Genomic DNA, 8,671 nt, shown 5'->3' with positions numbered 1-8,671 from the left:
AAAAAAAGACTGATTCCCAGAAATGGAATTTCTAGGTCAAAAAGTTCTGTACTGTTTTGAAACTGCATTTTAAAGCTCATAGTTCATGGACACTTCTCCATGTCACTAAATATTCTCCTGTAATAGTATTAATTAATTGTTCATGTTTTATTATTGCATAAATTAAGCATATTTTAAAACTAATTCTCTATGTTTACATATGCTTGTTCCTTATAAATTTTTCACGGCTTTAAATTATAAGCAAACTGGTGATTAATACTCTTGTGCTTACAAGATTGATTTATTTTTCCTTCAAATAAATTCCTAGAAGTACCATTATTGGATTAAGAGTACATGCATTTTGACGTTCCATACACAACACCAAATTTATACTCACTGTACAGTTTACAAGAAGTAGGTCTCCAAATGTATGAAAACTGTGGGTAATATAAATTCTCCTATCTTTGCCTAGCTGTCAGGTGGACGTTTATATCTCCCTTAATTTACATTTTCACTTACAGTTGAGCACTTTTCATATACACATGGCTACTTGTATATATTTGGCGAATTGTCAACTTCTCTGCTCAGATCACTCTTTTCGGGGATATAATTTTTTTAATGTAAAAAATATGTTTTATAATAAGGATGGAGCCCTTTGTTATTGCAAACATTTTGCCCTACTCTGCCATATACCTTTTCATTCAATGTCTATGGCAATTTTTCATGTAGAGAAGTTATTTTACATTAAAATATTCAAATCCATCTTTTCCTTCCTAACTCCTGATTTTGGTGTCAAGCTTTTTTTTTTTTTTTTAAAGATTTTATTTATTTATTTGACAGAGATAGAGACAGCCAGCGAGAGAGGGAACACAAGCAGGGGGAGTGGGAGAGGAAGAAGCAGGCTCATAGCGGAGGAGCCTGATGTGGGGCTCGATCCCAGAACGCCGGGATCACGCCCTGAGCCGAAGGCAGACGCTTTAACCGCTGTGCCACCCAGGCGCCCCTGGTGTCAAGCTTTAAAAAGCCAGCTCCAAGGGCGCCTGGGTGGCACAGCAGTTAAGCCTCTGCCTTCGGCTCAGGGCGTGATCTCGGCGTTATGGGATCGAGCCCCACATCAGGCTCCTCTGCTATGAGCCTGCTTCTTCCTCTCCCACTCCCCCTGTTTGTGTTCCTTCTCTTGCTGGCTGTCTCTCTCTCTGTCGGATAAATAAATAAAATCTTAAAAAAAAAAAAAAAGCCAGCTCCAGTTCCAGCAGCATATACACACATCCTTTTTTCCTTCTGACTTCTCTTGTTTTACTTAATTTTTACACGTGCATCTTTAATTAGTCAGGGTTTTTGTAGTGTAAGATTTGCGATAGAAGCCACGCTTACTTTTTTCCCCTTCTATGGTTAGTTGTCCTGATCCATTTATTGGATAATAGATCCTATCTTCTTTAGCACCTATTACATTCATTCAGATACTCGTGTTTGTTTCTGACAAATCAATTTGGCCCCATTGACGTTATACCTTGTACATATAGTACTATCTTGATTTTTTTTTAAAGATTTTATTTATTTATTCGATAGAGATAGAGACAGCCAGCGAGAGAGGGAACACAAGCAGGAGGAGTGGGAGAGGAAGAAGCAGGCTCCCAGCGGAGGAGCCTGATGTGGGGCTCGATCCCCTAACGCCGGGATCACGCCCTGAGCCGAAGGCAGACGCCCAACCGCTGTGCCACCCAGGCGCCCCCAGTACTATCGTGATTTTATGGGACTCTGATTTCATAGAACATCTTCCTATCTCGGATGGCAACTCTTCTCATTACTAAACCTTTGAAAAAGTTTCTTGGCTATTCTCACACAGCTTTTTTTTGTGATACAATGTAAAATCGTTTTGTCAATCTCCTTCCGTCTCACCAAAGCTTTATTTGCCTTTTAATCAAAAGTGTATTACATTTATATACTCAACTGGGAAGAATGAATATCTCTGATAACATCATTTTCCAATTCAAGAACATAAGGTGTTTTTCCATTTATGCAAGGCTTTTTTTTTTGTATCCCATAATAAAGTTCATAGTTTTTGTTTTGTTTTGTTTTTTAGATTTTATTTATTTATTTGAGAGAGAGAGCATGAGCGGGAGGCAGAAGCAGAGGGAGAGGGAGAAGCAGACTCCCTGCCAAGCAGAGAGCCTGACTGGGGGCTTGGTCCCAAGATCATGACCTGAGCTGAAGGCAGACCCTTAACCTACTGAGCCATCCAGGCACCCCTATAGTTTCTTAAATAACAATTTTATTGAGATATAACTCACATACCATATAATTCACTCATTTAAAGTGTACAATTTTTAAAAAGATTTCATTTATTTATTTGTCAGAGAGAGAGAGAGAGCACAAGCAGGGGGGCAGCAGGCAGAGGGAGAAGCAGGCTCCCCGCTGAGCAAGGAGCCTGATGCGGGACTCAATCCCAGGACCCTGGGATCACGACCTGAGCTGAAGGCAGACACTTAAGTCGAGACACCCGGGCATCTCTAAAGGGTACAATTAAATGGTTCAATCATATTCAGAGTGGGACAATTGTCATCATAGTCAATTTTTGAAAGTTTTCATCATCCCAAAAAGAAATCCCATAGCCATTAACATTTACGCCCCATTTTCCCCCAACCATCTCAGCCCAAAGCAACTGCCCATCTGTTTTTGGTCTGTGTGGCTTTACCTCGTCTGAACATTTCACGTAAATGGAATTATATAGTATGTGGTCCTTTGAAACTGGTTTCTTCCACTTAGCATGATGTTTTCAAGGTTTATGGATATTGTCACATGAATCAGTACCTCATTTCTCTTTATGGCCAAATAATAGTTCATAGAATGCATACACGTTTTAGTCACCATTGGTCCTTTGATGAACATCTGTGTTGTTTCCACTTCTTGGCTATGATGAATAAATCTGCTGTGAATAGCCATGTACAAGTTTTTGTGTGTGCATGTTTTTACTTTTACATGCATATACCCAGAGTGGAATCGCCGGATCGTATGGTAACTCTAGGTTGAACCTTTTGAGGACCTGCCAGACTGTTTTTCAAAAGCAGCTGCACCACTTCACATTCCCACCAGCGGTGCATGTATGAGTGTTCCAATTTCTCCACATTCTTCTCAACACCTGTTATAATCTTTTTTATGATAGCAGGTGTGGGAGATATTTCATTGTGACTGATTTGCAATTCCCTGATGGCTAATGGTGTTAAGCATTTTTTTTTCACATACGTGGAGGCCATTTGTTTATCTTCTTTGGAGAAATCGCTATTCCTATCTTTTGCCCCTTTTCCAATTGGGTTATTTGTCTTTTTATTATTGAGTTATAGGAGTTCTTTACATATTCTGGATTCAAATTCCTTATATATATGATTTGCAAAAGTTTCCTCCCATTTTGCGGGTTGTCTTTTGTTTCTTGATGGTGTCCTTGAAGCACAAAAGTTGTTCACTTTGGTAATGTCCACTGTATCTACTTTTGTCTTCTGTTCCTTATGCTTTTGATGTCATCCATCATTTACTCCAAAGGTCACAAAGGTTTACACCTACGTTTTCTCCCAAGGGTTTATAGTTGTAACTCTTACATGTAGGTCTTTACTCCATCTTGAGTTCATTTCTATGTGCGGTGTGAGGTAGGGACCCAGTTTTTCCATATGGACAGCCAGTTGTCTCAGCATCGTTTTGGAAAAAAATTTCTTTCCCCCTTTGGATTGTTTTGCACCCTTGTCAAAAAATCAATTGATTGTAAATGCTTGGGTTTATTTCTGGACTCTCAATTTTAGTCCACTGATCTATGTGTCTACTTGTAGCTTCGTGGTAAGTTTTGGAATCAGGGAGTTTGAGCCCTTCAACTCTTTCTTTTCAAGATTGTTCTGGCTCTTCTGGGTCCCTTGGATTTCCAGTCCCTAGGTGTTCTTCTTGCTGGGATGACTGAGCTCTATTTTCTATGTGGTGATTGCTGGTGTGCAGAAAGCTACTGAATGTCATACATTTGTTTTTGCGTCCAGTTACTTACTAAACTCTCTCAGAGGTTCTAAACATTGCTCAGGTCATTAGCTGGGGTTTTTCAGGTAGACAATCGTATCTTTTGCAAATAACAATAAGCTTGACGTTGCCTTCATGAATTTCTTTCTTTTTTTAAAAGAGATTTTATGTATTTATTTGAGAAAGAGAGAGAGAAAGCACAAAGGGAAAATGAGAGGAAGAAGCAGACCCCCACTGAGCAGAGAGCCCGATGCGGGACTCGATCCCAGGACCCTGCGATCATGACTTGAGCTGAAGGCAGATGCCCAACGGACCGAGCCACCCAGGCACCCCTGAATTTATTTATCTTATTCATTTTTCCACTGTTATTGATTTCCCTCGAATTTCAGAATATTGTTGACACCATCCACAGCGTGACATCCTTGTTTTATTCCTCATTTTCACAGGAATGCCTTTGCTCTTGAGGACTATATTTGCTCTCCATTCCGGGTCATCACTAGGTATCTTCTTGTTTGTTGGACTGCGATCGATGCATTTATCATCTTGACAAAGTCTTTCTCCCCCCAGTCACTATGCGTTTTCATCAGGGCACATCTTATTAAGGTAATTATATGGTTTTTCTCCTGTGTCCCATTCGTATGATGAACAACGTTCATAAACTTTTAACGTTGGCCCTCCTTCCATAAACGAAGTGTCTCCGGAGCCAGTGGGAACAAATTAGCTCACATTAACAGAAATAACTCGGGTCTCACTGGTGCGGCTCCCACCTGCGTAATATAAAACAGATGTCACCGACTGGAACTCAGTAGGGTCATGTCTGGTTTGGCCTGCCAGGGGTTTTAAAACACTGTTTCGAATTAGCTGCCAGCATTTAAAAATCAAGGGATTTCAGATTAATAATTCCAATTTCTGATCTCTCTTTAAAAATGATAAAATCTGACCACACCAGTCCTGCAGTCCCACATGCCCACAGCCCGCTGGAGCTGCCCCCACTGGGTGGGGAGGGGGAGGCGAGAGAGGGGCTCCTTTAGCTTATTTGCATGCTTTCCACACCCTGTTTTCTCCATACCCCATTGTTTCCTAGACATCAAGGTCAAGGGTCAACTGCCAGCTTTGTATTCCTGTCGTTGTTTTTCTTATAACGGGATTAGGCGAAGGTGAAATATTTCTTGTAATCATGTCTCTAGCGAATGTGGAAAAAAAGAGAAGAAGCCAAGAGGGTTATGGGCTTCAAGAGACATGGAAGCAACGGTATATATATCGGGGGAAGCAAAGGATATTCCTATAGGTTTAATATGCAAAGTGTGTCTCTTGGAAGGATACAGTGGAAGATACCACCAGAGAAGAAATCATTAGAGTACTGTGTGTGGGGAAAGAAAATCTTATGGAACTGGGGAAAATACAAGAATGAAATGTCAACAGGGTTTGTTTCAGGAGGCACAGAGTAGCAACAATGCTGTCATGAAACTCCCTCCTATAGGAAATGAACACCTTCTGGCCAGTTCGGTCCATAAGCTCGACCTCTTGGCTCGCAGAGACACTCGAGCTTCTGGGCCCTGTGCCTGTCTTCCAGCTTCTTTCTCGCTGTGTGCTTCTCCCCACCCTCTCTTCTGGCCCTTCTGCTGCTGTGTCCAGCTTGGAGGACCCTAATGAAAGCAGCTCCTTGTGCTCTTGCCTGACGCTCTTTCCCCATCGGGTTCAGATACTAAGCTATGAGGCTGGCCAGCAATAGCGGTCACACTCCCACTGGTTGCAACACCAAAGAACAGGCTTGGAAGGAGTGGGGGGTGAAGGTTGGCCCCATCTCCACCGGCTGCTCCCCAAATGTCCCATCTAAATTTTAAAATGGTGGCTGATCAGTCAGAACATCAGTGTCTCCTATGTTGACCTTCTGGAACTTCCACTGGAGGTCACTCTTCCCACAAACCCGTCTTCACAAGCCCCTGAATTTTGACCAGCGATGCTTTGGGGAAACCAGTCCACGCGAGGCATCAAATATGTCTGAATCCCTTTAGGGCTCCTCCAGGATGTTGGCATTCCTCGAACAAACCCTACTTTGTCGTGGCGTATTACCGTTTTCACGAAAGGCCGAATACAGTTTGTGCTTATTTTACTTGAGATTTTTATATCTGTATCGTAGAGAAGAGTGGTCTATAGTTTCCTTTTTAAGTTTTAATAGCAGAAAACGAAAGGGGAAGTTTTTCAAGTGTTTGTAAGATTCGGAACATTTATTTATTTATTTTTGCTCTTTAAAGTTTATATGTTGATACAGTTTTCGAATTACAAAAAAAAAAGTTGCAAAGAGAGTTCCCATGAAACTTTCAAGCAGCCTCCCTACATACTAGGATAGAACATGACATAGTATGATTATTGAAATCAGGAAATTAACATTGATATAGTACCATTAGTGAGTCTACAGACTTTAGTCAAATGTTGCCACTAATGTCCTTTTTGTTGGTCCGGGATCCAGTCCAGAATCCCTCATTGTATTCAATTGTTGTGTGACACTGTCCCGTGGTCTTCTGTGTCCTGACCTTTACGCTGTTGGAAGATTTTGCAGAATGTCCCTCCATTTGGCTTAGTCTGATGTTTTCTTATGGTTAGACTGAGGTAAGGCATTTTTTAAAAAAATATTATTTATTTATTTATTTAATTGTGAGAGAGAGAGAGAGAGAGAGAGCGCATGTGCACATGTGAGTGGGGGGAGGGGCAGAGGAAGAGGGACAAGCAGCAGGGAGCCCAACAGTGCAGGGCTCAGTGCCATGACCCATGAAATCATGACCCATAAGATCATGACCTGAGCCAAAATCAAGAGACGGATGCTTAACCAACTGAGCCACCCAGGTACCCCCAGGGGTAAGGCATTTTTGACCAGAATGCCATGGAAATGATGTGCTCTTCTTAGCACATCAAATCAAGAGATAAAGGATGTTTCTATGCCTTGCTATGATACTGTCAATATTTTTCACTTGGTTAAGGTAGAGTCTCCCTGGTTTCTACACTGTCAAGTTACTATTCTTTCCTTTGTAGCTAACAGGTGTCTCGGGGAACTACTTTAAGTCTAAGCAAATAACCCATTCATCATCACACCTTTGGCCAACACACTGAGCATGCATTGATGATTCTTGCCTGCAAAAATTATTACTGTGACGTCTGCCAAATGGTGATTTTCTAATTCCATCATTCCTTCTACATTTAGTCATTGGAATTCTACCATTAAGGAAGCGTTGTCCGTTCTCCGTTTACTTACTTATTTATTCAATTTCAGTGTTTCCTTGGTGATTATTTTCAGAGCACTGAGGATAAATGTTAGAAGAGGAAGCAGAGACAGGGTAGAATCCTCTTTGAAAACATAAGACTGTGAAAGGAGAGAGATTACAGATGGACATATATTTTTATTTTATTTTTTAAAGACTTTATTTATTTATTTGAGAGAGAGAGAGCACAAGCAGCGAGAGTGGGAGAGGGAGAAGCAGACTCCCCGCTGAGCGGGGAGCCTGATGCAGGACTCAATCCCAGGACCCTGGGATCATGACCTGAGCCAGAGGCAGACACCCTACGGACTGAGCCACGCAGGCACCCCAGACATACATTTTTAAGTAAAGCAACTACAAAGAGCTGTACAAAGTGTTACGGAATCAGGTGCCACACGAGTGCCCTTGAGTGACAAGGGCACCTCCAGTCTCACCAACGGCTTGGGGAAGGTCAGAGTAGAAGGTGGAACAATGTGCCTGAGTGGTTGTAGTTCCAAGTTCTGGCCAGTAGGTGTCAGGTGTTGACCAGATCTCCAGGGCAGTGGCCTGGCCTCTGAGGACACGGAGACACGCAGGTGGAGCTCAGTAAGGGGGTGGGATACCACGCAAACCAAGGGGATGCAGGATGGGACTAAGTGGGCTTCATGGCATGCTCAGCTCCCTGGCAGTGAGCTCTAACAGGCAACTCTGCTTTCCTCCATCTTCAGGTTTGGGAATACCAAGGACATGGGGAAAGTCAAGGATGCCATGACTTCTCTAGGGTCTTCTTGGGCCTTGCAAGTGATGTCGCAATCCAACACCTCAATCCGGCGACCCAGTTCTTGATTCCTGGGCAGTTCCACCCCAGCGTCCCCACCCTGGCCACCTTGGGCTGTCTCCCTCTCCCCCTTTCTCCTTTTTTCGTGGTGGAAAAGAATAGGGATTGGGGAGCCTGGAGTCCGTGCCCACCCTTATCAAGTCGTGTGACTGCAGCGTGCCCTCTCAGTCTTCCGTGGCTCTGGTTCCTTATTTGTGAACTGGTGGCGTGCGGGGGTCCTGGTGGGGATGACGCATACAAATACTAGACGGGGCTCTGCGCGCCTTTCCAGCTCGAACTGCAGGCTGGAACCAGACCGTCGTCGTGTTCGCCCAAGGGTACTTTCTGTTTCTGTGTCTTTGGGGAAGTTGCTTTTTCTTGGTATTTTGGGAGTCAGGAAGAGAAAAGTCATTGGTGTACACATCTCTCAAAGCCTCAGGTAGGGCTGTGGCTTTTGACCAACAGTAACGTCCGACCTTGTGGCCAGTTTCAAGCGCCGTCAACAGATTATTGTGACACAGAGTCCCATTCAATAGTGGAAGTGGAAATTTCAGCCTTGCCCTGTGTTAATTCTGAAATCAAGGGCTATTCTTTCCTTGCGAGGGCTGCCGGCACAACGTTCTTACCCTCATTTTGTAAGCGTGGAAAC

This window comes from Ursus americanus, chromosome 14, assembly GCF_024610735.1.
Source record: "Ursus americanus isolate L20-20 chromosome 14, mUrsAme1.1.p, whole genome shotgun sequence".
Taxonomy (NCBI): domain Eukaryota; kingdom Metazoa; phylum Chordata; class Mammalia; order Carnivora; family Ursidae; genus Ursus; species Ursus americanus.
The sequence above is the reverse complement of the archived record's forward strand: the minus strand, read 5'-3'. Positions refer to the sequence as shown.